We start from the raw sequence: 12,528 nt of genomic DNA on the forward strand, positions 1-12,528 counted from the left end.
TCTAGAAGATAGGGGTATGCTAGTTCTAGATTGGGCCACCTATTATACAGAGATGATGCTAACTAAGAAGTAGCAGGCCAGCATTTGATGAGCCAAGGTAATGTGCAATTGTGAATGTTTCAATTGAACTTTGTTACTCTTTGGCAATCAAAATATTGATAGCATTTTATATTTTGCTCAAGTCATAGTGTACTGTGCTCTCCTTTTTGTCTTTTATGACTGATAAAAAAAATCCAACCAGTGGCATGTGGCACTTAAAGTTAAGATCAAAAGTTTTGAAGTCAGTGCAGAGGAATGAAACCAACTTCTTGATTTTCCTGAACTTTAATTATGCCACTGTTGATAGTTATGCTGTCAACCACATGAGCCCAAACCTTTGGAATTGTTCCCTAGATCCCCCTCTTATATTTATACTTTAAGAATGTACTACTTAGAGTCAGAGATGTACAGCTTGGAAACACATCCTTTGGTCCAACTTGTCCATGCTGACCAGATATCCTAAACTAATCTAGTCCCATTTGCCAGGACTTGGCCCATATCCCTCCCAATTCTTCCTGTTCATATACCCATCCAGATGCCTTTTAAATGCTGTAATTGTACCAGCCTTCTCTACTTCTTCTGGCAGCTTATTCCGTATATGCACCACTCTCTGCGAGAAAAAGTTGCCCCTTAGGTTCCTTTTAAATCTCCCCACCTCACCCTAAATGTATGTCCTCTAGTCTGGACTTCTGCATCCCAGGGAAAAGATCTTGTCTATTTACCTTAACCGTGCCCGGCATGATTTTATAAACCTCCCTAAGGTCACTCCTCAGCCTCTGACGCTCCAGAGAAAACAGCTTCAACCTATTCAGCCTCTCCCTATAGCTCAAATCCTCCAACCATGGCAACATCCAAGTAAATCTTTTCTGAACCCTTTCAAGTTTCACAACATCCTTCCAATAGAGACCAGAATTGCAGGCAATATTCCAAAAGTGGCCTAAGTACTTAGTCAAGCTTTTCCCATATTCCCAATCTACTCTTACGTGGTTCAATGTCAAGTTTTGCTTTGGTATTGTAGTTGTGCTATACAAGTGTCCTTGTTGCTTTCAATGTAACGAGACATGGTGAAAGCCAATAGCTGGAAGTGGGCCAAAGATGTTTAGCAGCATTCTGAATTAATTATATATGGAATAATATTTTGGATTTCAGCCTTTAGAACTCTGCTTTCAATAGCTGAAAGCCTGTGATTAGAATTTTAGCATCATTGAATTTGGTGACTAGTGTGTAAGGTTGTGCAATCGGCTCTTGGATTGTTATCTGTAATTAAAGTTGATTTTACTTGATAAGGTTCACAGTGGCAGAGAACCTGGCCCCTGCAATGCTCTTCCTGCAACATGGGGGTGATCAGGGACACTTCTAGTCTCTGTGGTGACCATGTACAGTCAGTTCCTCCACAACGTGATGCTTGCATTTTGTGCAACCTCATGTTTACAGAGAAATCTTGTTTTAGAAACAACACTTCGAGTATTGACAATGGAATTGCATGATAGCCTTCATGTTTTAAAAATTTGTGTTTTAAAAACAGCGATCCCAATTCATCAATTGCATCACAATCAATTCATGTTAATGAAATGCGCATTTAGAGTGATAGAGATGTACAGTTTGGAACCAGACCCTTTGGTCCAACCCGTCCATGCCGACCAGATATCCCAACCCAATCTAGTCCCACCTGCCAGCACCCAGCCCATATCCCTCCAAACCCTTCCTATTCATATACCCATCCAAATGCCTCTTAAATGTTGCAATTGTACCAGCCTCCACCACTTCCTCTGGCAGCTCATTCCATACATGTACAACCCTCTGCGTGAAAAAGTTGCTGCTTAGGTCTCTTTTATACAAATGGAGGATGGGAAAAATTTCTGGCTGTAAGAGCTGCTCTTTTTTTTTTGAGGTATTTTAGGTGTTGGAGGTGATTTCCTCGAAATTCAGGAGCAGCAATTACTGTTTTATATGCTGTTGCATTGTTTTGGAACTTTGGAAAAAAAAGTCAAAACAACAGCAGATTAAAAGGGAGAAGAGCAGACAAAGGAAGCACATGGTGAGGACAGTGCAGGAGAGAGAGAGAGAGAGAACCTGCACAGTTACCGCCTTTGCTGTTTGAATTCGTGTATCGCTGGACATCGGAGTGTAACTGGGAAAATTAACAAACAGTGAAGTTTACAACTAATCTTGGAGGAACTGTCGGGAGAAGTTCACAGCACAGAATCAGATAAGTTAATTGTTTTAAATCTGTCCAAGAGAGGCTGCAGTAGTGAGTATAGTGGATTCTTTCTTGATTTATGTTTTTTGGAGATAAGTCTCTTGATTAAACTTAAAATATAAGCCATAGCTATTTACAAACATGGCCCCAGGTTAAATTGAGGAATAAGACGATGTTATTTTCTGGGTCTGTAGATTGTGAAGGAGCAAAAGTGGCCTTTGCAGTGATATCTACTTCTTGAGATGTGGGAGTTTAAAGACAGTTTAAGGGTTACTGCAGATTATAGCTGCCATAAATGCTGTTGGATGCGAATCTTATCAGATAGAGTGGATCGGTTGGAGAGACAGACAGAAGCGATGAGGAATTTGCAACAGTATGTGATGGATGGCAGTTATGGGAAGGGGGGAAGGTCTCAGATACAGTCACGTAGATGGGTTAACTCCAGGAAGGGTGAGAGAGGTCGGCACCGAGGGCAGGAGTCTTTTGTGGGTATACCCATTTCAAACAGGTATGCTGTTTTGGAAAATGTAGTGGGTGATGGATTCTCAGGGGAACGTAGCACAAACAGCCAAGTTTCTGGTATTCAGACTGGCTCTAATGCAACAAGGGGTACTTCGGCTTCCAAGAGATCAATTGTGGTAGGGGATTCTATAGTCTGAGGTACAGACAGACGTTTGTGGCCAGCAGAGAAAAAGCAGAATGGTGTGTTGTTTCCCTGGTGCCAGGATCAAGGATGTCTGAGAGGGTGCAGAATGTTCTCACGGGGGAGAGGGGCCAGCAGGAGGTCATTGTCCACATTGGAACCGACGACATTGGAAGGGAAAAGGTTGAGACTCTGAAGGGAGATTACAGAGAGTTAGGTAGAAATTTAAAAAGAGGTCCTCAAGGGTAGTAATATCTGGATTACGCCCAGTGCTATGAGCTAGTGAGGGCAGGAATAGGAGGATAGAGTAGATGAATGCATGGCTGAGGAGCTGGTATATGGGAGAAGGATTCACATTTTTGGATCATTGGAATTTCTTTTGGGGTAGAAGTGACCTGTACAAGAAGGACGGATTGCACCTAAATTGGAAGGGGACTAATATACTGGCAGGGAAATTTGCTAGAACTGCTTGGGAGGATTTAAACTAGTAAGGTGGGGGGGTGGTGGGACCCAGGGAGATAGTGAGGAAAGAGATCGATCTGAGACGGGTACAGCTGAGAACAGAAGTGAGTCAAACAGTCAGGGCAGGCAGGGACAAGGTAGGACTAATAAATTAAACTGCACTTATTTCAATGCAAGGGGCCTAACAGGGAAGGCAGATGAACTCGGCATGGTTAGGAACATGGGACTGGGATATCATAGCAATTACGGAAACATGGCTCAGAGATGGGCAGGACTGGCAGCTTAATGTTCCAGGATACAAATGCTACAGGAAGGATAGAAAGGGAGGCAAGAGAGGAGGGAGAGTGGCATTTTTGATAAGGGATAGCATTACAGCTGTGCTGAGGGAGGATATTCCTGGAAATACATCCAGGGAAGTTATTTGGGTGGAACTGAGAAATAAGAAAGGGATGATCACCTTATTGGGATTGTATTATAGACCCCCCCCAATAGTCAGAGGGAAATTGAGAAACAAACTTGTAAGGAGATCACCGCTATCTGTAAGAATAATAGGGTAGTTATGGTAGCGGATTTTAACTTTCCAAACATCGACTGGGACTGCCATAGTGTTAAACGTTTAGATGGAGAGGAATTTCTTAAGTATGTACAAGACAATTTTCTGATTCAGTATATGGATGTACCTACGAGAGAAGGTGCAAGACTTGACCTACTCTTGGGAAATAAGGCAGGGCAGGTGACTGAGGTGTCAGTGGGGGAGCACTTTGGGGCCAGCGACCATAGTTCTATTTGTTTTAAAATAGTGATGGAAAAGGATAGACCAGATCTAAAAGTTGAAGTTCTAAATTGGAGAATGGCCAATTTTGACGGTATTAGGCAAGAACTTTCGAAAGCTGATTGGAGGCAGATGTTCGCAGATAAAGGGACGGCTGGAAAATGGGAAGCCTTCAGAAATGAGATAACAGGAATCCAGAGAAAGTATATTCCTGTCAGGGTGAAAGGGAAAGCTGGTAGGTATATGGAATGCTGGATGACTAAATAAATTGAGGGTTTGGTTAAGAAAAAGAAGGAAGCATATGTCAGGTATAGACAGGATAGATCGAGTGAATCCTTAGAGTATAAAGGAAGTAGGAGTATACGCGAGAGAAATCAGGAGGGCAAAATGGAGACATGAGATAGCTTTGGCAAATAGAATTAAGGAGAATCCAAAGGGTTTTTACATATATTAAGGACAAAAGGGTAAGTAGGGAGAGAATAGGGCCCCTCAAAGATCAGCAAGGCGGCTTTTGTGTGGAGCCACAGAAAATGGGGGAGATACTAAATGAATATTTTGCATCAGTATTTACTGTGGAAAAGGATATGGAAGATATAGACTGTAGGGAAATAGATGGTGACATCTTTCAAAATGTCCAGGTTACAGAAGAGGAAGTGCTGGATATCTTGAAACGGTTAAAAGTGAATAAATTCCCAGGACCTGATCAGGTGTACCCGAGAACTCTGTGGGAAGCTAGAGAAGTGATTGCTGGGCCTCTAGCTGAGATATTTGTATCATCAATAGTCACAGGTGAGGTGCCGGAGAACCGGAGGTTGGCTAACGTGGTGCCACTGTTTAAGAAGGGTGGTAAGGACAAGCCATGGAACCATAGACTAGTGTGCCTGACCTCGGCGGTGGGCAAGTTGTTGGAGGGAATGCTGAGGGACAGGGTGTACATGTATTTGGAAAGGCAAGGACTGATTTGGGATAGTCATCATGGCTTTGTGCATGGGAAATCATGTCTCAAACTTGATTGAGTATTTAGAAGAAGTAACAAAGAAGATTGCTGAGGGCAGAGCAGTAAATGTGATCTATATGGACTTCAGTAAGGCGTTCGACAAGGTTCCCCATGGGAGACTGATTAGCAAGGTTAGAATACAGGTTGTTCTGCTATAAATGGGAGACTGATTAGCAAGGTTAGATCTCATGGAATACAGGGAGAACTAGCCAACTCCTGTACTCAGTAATCTGACCAATAAAGGAAAGCATACCAAACACCACCTTCTCTATCCTATCTACCTGCGACTCCACTTTCAAGGAGCTATGAACCTTCACTCCAAGGTCTCTTTGTTCAGCAAGACTCCCTAGGACCTTACCATTAAGTGTATAAGTCCTGCTAAGATTTGCTTTCCCAAAATGCAGCACCTTGCATTTATCTAAATTAAACTCCATTTGCCAAACCTCAGCCCATTGGCCCATCTGGTCCAGATCCTGTTGTAATCTGAGGTAACCCTCTTCGCTGTCCACTACACCTCCAATTTTGGTGTCATCTGCAAACTTACTAACTGTACCTCTTATGCTCGCATCCAAATCATTTATGTAAATTACAGAAAGTAGAGGGCCCAGCACTGATCCTTGTGGCACTCCATTGGTCACAGGCCTCCAGTCTGAAAAACAACCCTCCACCACTACCCTCTGTCTTCTACTTTTGAGCCAGTTCTGTATCCAAATGGCTAGTTCTCCCTGTATTCCATGAGATCTAACCTTGCTAATCAGTCTCCCATTTATAGCAGAACAACCTGTATTCAGGAATTATATTCCGTTGCAGCTACTGATTTGCTGTATGGAGAGTCTGGATCTGTGGATGGACTCACTATGGAGAATCAATGAGGCGGAGATTGTCATGAATAGCATGTTTAGCATGTGGTCCTACCACTATTAAGGGCTACACAGGCAGAAGAATTGGGTGCCCACCAGGAAGTTGAATAAACGAGGGCAGGCAGGGTAGGGGTCCCCTGTGGCAATCCCCACCCCACCATCTCTCTTTCCCCCCCTCCCCCAAACAGGCATACCATTTTGGATAATGATTTGCAGGGGGGGGGGAGGGGGTGGACTGTCAAGGAGGGCAGCAGCAATCAGATCATTGGTGCCATGACTGACTCACTGACATACACTTCCACCCTCTGCTGTATGTGAGAGCTACATATAGGGCACTTCATAGTCAGGGCATGGGTGTTTCTTTAGCCATGAGCAAGACTCCAGGATGGTGTGTTACCTCCTTAGAGACATCCTTAACCTTGGCACTGTGTGGGCAGAGGATATTGTGAAGGGGGAGGCTGAGCAGCAAGAGACTCTGGTCCATATAGGCAGAAAGAGAGATGAGATGTTGAAAAAGGAGTTGGGAGGAAGTTGTAAAGCAGGACTGCCAGAGTTTTAATCTCAGGATTACTTCGTGTGTATGTGTCAGTCAGTGAAATTCAGGTTGTTTCGCTATAATGCGATAGTTGTGTTCCTCTGCAAACATGCGCTATGGGAAACTGCTATCGAAAATCACGCTATAGAAAATCGCTGTACCTATTCAGTAGAAGGTTTGTTATCCAAGTAACATCCACAGTTCATCAGTCACATTATAGCCAGTTCGCACTGACAAAATGGAAGGGCACCTATATCCTGGAAGGGAAGTTTGCTAGTGTCACTCTGTTTAAACTGGTGTGGCAGAGGGCTGGGAACCAGAGCAATAGTCTGCATGTGAAACAACTGACAGGGAGTTAGACACCTAAGGCCAGTAAAGCTCAGAGGAAGAAGAGATTGGAGAGCTTATTGAACATGACAAGGTTGTATTTGTTTTAATGAGGAGAATGGCAGGTAGGGTAGATGAACTTTGGATTGGTACACATAGCTATGATGCAACTATTACAGAGACTTGGTTGAGAGAAGGCAATGACTGGCAGCTTAACATTCCTGTATTTAGACGTTCCGAGTGAGATAGAGAGGGATGTAAATGACGTGGGGGGATTGCATTGTTGATAAGGGAGAGTATCACAGCTGTCCTGAGGAAGGTCATCTTGGAAGGCCATCACTTTGGTGGGATTGTACTACAGGCCTCCCAACAGCCAGCAGGAGATAGAGGAACAGACATGAAACAGTCAGATTATGGAAAAATATGGAAAAAAAAAATAATGGTGGATGATTTTAACTCCTTCCATATTGACTTGGACTCTGTTAATGCCAGGGGTTTTGATGGGTGTGGGAATTGTTAGGTGCATCCATGACGTTGTTTTGAAACAACATGTAAACACTTGAACTTGGAACGAGGCCATGCTCAACGTGGTATTGGGGAGTCATCCTGGCCAGGTGATTGAAGTTTCAGTGAGGAAGCATTTCAGGAACAGTGACCATAATTTTGTAAATTTTAAGTTACTTCTGCCTGAAGACAAGAGTAGTCCTCAAGGGAAAGTTTTTTTTTATATTGCAAAAATATGCATTATTGATACAGATCTTTATATACATACAGTCACTGAAGCATTCAGTCTTGCATACGAATAACAAGATTGGAATTTGGTATTCTCTGCAAATACAAAAAAATCCAAGGTATTTCTTACATATACGAGACTATATTTACTTACATCTGAGGCAGTGAGAGGATCTGATAACTGAACGGACTCCTATTGTTTCCATAGATTCCATACAGTGTGGAAATAGGCCTTTGGCTCAACTAGTCCACACCGACCCTCCGAACAGCAACCCAACCAGAACCATTCCCCTATATTTACACTTGACTAATGCACCTAACACTACAGGCAATTTAGCATAACCAATTCACCTAACCACATCTTTGGACAATGGGAGGAAACCAGAGTACCCAGAGGAAACCCACACAGACACTGGGAGAATGTGCAAATTGGGAATTGAACCCGGGTCCCTGGTGCTGTGAGGCAGCAGTGCTAACCACTGAACCACCGTGTTTTGGCAGAAATACCTTCAGTGGTCTTTCCCCACTGTCCCTTGTCAGCAGCTGCCCCAAGCTTTATTATGTCCCTGAGCACGTAGTCCTGGACCTTTTTGGAATGCGCCAGTCTGCGACACTCTGTCGAGTTCAATTCCTTATATTTTTCATCGATGATTGTCCAGATGCAGTTGCTATTTTTCTGTGTTCATCTTGGGGAACAGATCATAGAGTGCAGAGCTCTGTCATGGAGCTGCTTGGAATGAACCTCAACACAAACCACTGCATCTCTCCCCAGTCTTCCTTTGTAAAGGCACATTCCAGAAGGAGATGTGTGACAGTCTCTACTCCCTTGTAACTGGTTTGAGGGCAGTGTATGGTAGAACAGATTCTGGGCATACATGAAGGATCTCACAAGTAGTGCCCTTCTCACAACCAGGCAAGTGATGGCTCGGTGCTTGTTGGAAAGTTCTGGCGATGAGGCATTCTACCAAATGGCTGCGCAGGGAACAACCCAACAGGATCCACCCTCTCCTTTTCTCATAGGGTATTGAGGACACTATGTGCTTACTGCTTCCTGATGGAGTTGTGGTCAAAGGGTTTTTCCTCTATAAATTTCTCCATGAAGGACTGGTGGTATGGAATGGTCTAACTATTTGGAGCCGAGGCCAGTCCCATCCTTTGCGACGTGGGGGACAGGTAGAATCTCAGTATGTAATGACAGTTGGTGTTGACATACTGAGGGTGTTTGCACAGTTTGATGAAGCCACACTCAGGATGAGGGTGATATTGGGTGCATTCTTTCCACCTGCACCCCATTTCCCCCCCCCCCCCCCCCTGAAATTTTGACCTGCAGACCTCCACTGCCTGGAATAGTCACCCCTCTCAGGCTCACATCTTTCTTGTTTCTTGCCTTCTGAAGACCCAGGGTTTTCATTGGTTTTCCAATGTGTGTACTCCCTTTGGAGCACCTCAATGTGTTCTGGGGTCAACAGTTTCAAATATAGCTTCCACGTTCCTTTGCTGGCCCACTGATCATAGTGTAGGAGACAGTTGGCCAGCAGGAGGCAATGGGCAGAGAAGAACACCATCTTTGATGTCAGACACAGGAAGTCTATCCTTGAGCAAGTAGACCCATCTGGCCACCACCACGCATATCTATGTTGTGTTCCATCTACAGGTGTGCTGAAGCTGTCGTGCAGCTTAGCAACTTTTACCACTTCCATCAGGAATTTAGAAGTGACATCCGATTTGGTGTCACCTCACCAGATCTTCCATTTGCATCAAAGATGCAGTTCAGGTTTCCAGTCAGGAAGACAGACCAAGACATTGCCAGCAGCAGTGGGAATTGTTGCAGGATGGCCAGCCACACACTATTTAATACTGGTGTGTAAATGTTAAATAGTCTCAAGGAAGTGTTTCTGTCCATAACATCTGCAAGGAGGTGCATTCCCGCCAACTCCTTAAGCTTGGAGATGGTGAAGTTGTGATAGAATCAAACTGAAGGCCTGTGGGACCATAAGCTTGACCATTTTCTGTAGATGCTGAGGTACGGTATTGCATATTCCTGCAGAAACAGGAGGTCCACTGTGGCCATAGCCAGGTAAAGCAATGCAGAAACGCATTGCATAATGGCTTTAACGCTACACGTGCTAATACTTGTGATTTTAAACCCCATTTGAAATGCATGATAGCTTACACATTGTCCATTGTCTGTTCACCCAGGGTCTGATCATTGAGCGAGCTCCTGCATCTTCATGGTGTGGGCAAACTGTTGCACCCTTGCAGGGTTGTGGGAGCTGTCCTGTTCCTCCCTGGGAGCATTTCCCTCGGGGAGAAGGCTAAGTATGACAATATTAGGTAGAAACTAGGGAACGTAGATTTAGATGGCTGTCTGAGGGTAAATGCACATCTGGCATATAGGAATCTTTTAACGGCAAAATGGGACCAATAAATGTGTTTGGCAAGTAGCATGAAGGAAAACCCAAGGTGTTTTATACTTCCAAAAGGAGCTAGATGGTAGCTCTGAGAACAAGTAGGTTCACTCTAGGACGAAGGAAGGAATTTGTGCATGGAGCAGGAAGAAGTGAGTGAGGTACTTTGCATCGACATTCACAAAGGAAAAGGACATGGTGGAAAGGGAGTCTCAGGAGGGGTATGTTGATATTCTAGGGCATATCAGTATAAGAAAAGGTGGTGTTGACTGCTTCAGAAAGCATTAAGGTGTTCAAGTCCCGAAATGTATCCATGTGAGAAAACTGCTGGAGCCTTGTACGGAATTTTTATATCCTCTTTAGTCACAGGAGAGATGCCAGAGGACTGGCGAATAGTCAATGATGTTCCTTTTAAGACATGCAATCCAGGAAATTTCAAGCTGACAAGCCTTACGTAAGTGGTAGAGAAATTATTGGAGAAAATTACAATGGATAGGATTTAGTCAAATTTGGAAAACTATGCACTTATTAGTATTGGCATCCTATGTATAGAACACTTGATTGTATTGAATATTGAGGGTAGGGTTGTGAGATATGTTAGTATGAACTTGAGCAAGGCCTTTGACATGGTCCTTAATGGCAGGCTGATAAAGAAGGTGAAGTTGCATTTGATCCATGGTGAGTTGGTGAAATGGATGCAGATTGGCTTAGTCATAGAAGGCAGAGAGTAGTAGGGGGAAAGGTGATTTTCTGCATGGAGATCTGTGCCCACAGTTATCCGCAGGGAGCAGTGCTGGGGCCTCTTTATAGTATATGCAATGATTTGTAAGAGAACGTACATGTCCTGATTAGTAAGTTTGGAGATGTCCAGAAGGTTGGGAGAGCTGTAGTTAGTGACGAGGATTACCAAACGATATAGCAGGATATGAAGCTAGGCTGGAGACTTGCGCAGAGACACATTTCTTGTCAGTCTTGCGTCTGTGGTCAGCAAAGTTTTTTTGGAAAGAATTCTGAGGGATAGGATTAATGACTATGTGGCAAAGCATAGTGTAATTAAAGGCAGTCAGCATGGCTTTGTGAGGGGCAGGTCATGCCTCACAAATCTTAGAGTTCTTTGAGGAGGTGTCAAGACAGGTCGATAATGGTCAAGCAGTAGATGTGGTGTATATGGACTTCAGCAAGGCATTTGATAGGGTTCCCATGGTAGGCTCATTCATAAAGTCAGGAAGTATGGGATACAGGGAGATTTGGCTATCTGGATTCAGAATTGGCTGGCTGACAGGCAGAGAGTAGATGGAAAGTATTCTGCCTGGAGGTCAGTGTTGAATGGGGTCCCGCAGGGCTCTGTTCTTGGGCCTCTGCTCTTTATAAAAACTACAAAGGACTTGGATGAGCAGGTTGAGGGAAGGGTTAGTAAATTTGCGATGACACAAAGGTTGGAGGTGTCGTCGATAGTATAGAGGGCTACTGCAGGCTGCAGCATGATATAAACCGGATGCAGAGTTGGGCTGAGAAATGGCAGATGGAGTTCAACCTGGATAAATGCGAAGTGATGCATTTTGGAAGGTCAAACTCGAATGCTGAATATAGGATTAAAGACCGGATTCTTAGCAGTGTGGAGGAACAGAGGGATCTGGGTGTGCAAGTACATCCCTCAAAGTTGACACCCAAGTGGATAGGGTTGTTCAGAAAGCATATGGTGTTTTGGCTTTCATTTCCAGGGAGATCGAGTTTAAGAGCCACGAGGTTTTGCTGCAGCTCTACAAGTCCCTGGTGAGACCACACTTGGAATATTGTGTACAGTTCTGATTGCCCAACTATAGGAAAGATACAGAGGCTTTGGAGAGAGTGCAAAGAAGGTTTACCAGGATGCTGCCTGGACTGGAGGGCTTGCCTTGTGAAGAAAAGTTGAATAAGCTTGGACTTTTCTCTCTGGAGAGGAGAAGGAAAAGAGGAGACCTGATTGAGGTGTACAAAATAATGAGTAGAATAGTCAATAGCCAGAGACTTTCCCCTAGGGCAGGATGAACTGGTACGAGAAGTCATAGTTTGAAGATATTAGGAGGAAGGTATAAAGGAGACGTCAGAAGTAGGTTCTTTACGCAGAGAGTTGTGAATGCGTGGAATGCATTGCCAGCTGTGGTGGTGGAAGCAGAGTCACTGGGGATATTTAAGCGACTGCTGGACATGCACATGGATAGCAGTGAGTTGAGGGGTGCATAGGTTAAGTTACTATATTTTACATTAGGATTAAATCTCGGCACAATATCGTGGGCCAAAGGGCCTGTTCTGTGCTGTACTTTTCTATCTTCTAGTTTTCTATGAAATGGCAGATGAAGTTTAGTCCGGGCAATGAGTAGTGATGCATTTTGAAAGATGTAATAGAGGAGGGAAGAATACGGTAAATGGCAGAACCTTCGTAGCATCAACATATAGATCCACAGTTCCCCGTAAGAGCCAGCACTTGTGGATAAAGTGATCAAGAGGGCATATGGCATGCTTCCCTTCATTGGTCGGGGCATACGGTACAAAAATTGGCAAGTCATGATGCAT

General features: G+C 44.0%; 1 protein-coding gene across 3 annotated transcripts in view; it reads left to right on the plus strand.

Moving 5' to 3' along the window:
• The window catches only part of eloal (elongin A, like), a 120,508-nt gene that overhangs the window by 60,545 nt on the left and 47,435 nt on the right, over positions 1 to 12,528 (plus strand). The gene's annotated exons all lie outside the window — the stretch shown is intronic.

The sequence above is a fragment of the Chiloscyllium plagiosum genome, unplaced genomic scaffold (genome assembly GCF_037043375.1).
Source record: "Chiloscyllium plagiosum isolate Xiang-an unplaced genomic scaffold, Cpla_swu_hap1 HiC_scaffold_3, whole genome shotgun sequence".
NCBI lineage: Eukaryota > Metazoa > Chordata > Chondrichthyes > Orectolobiformes > Hemiscylliidae > Chiloscyllium > Chiloscyllium plagiosum.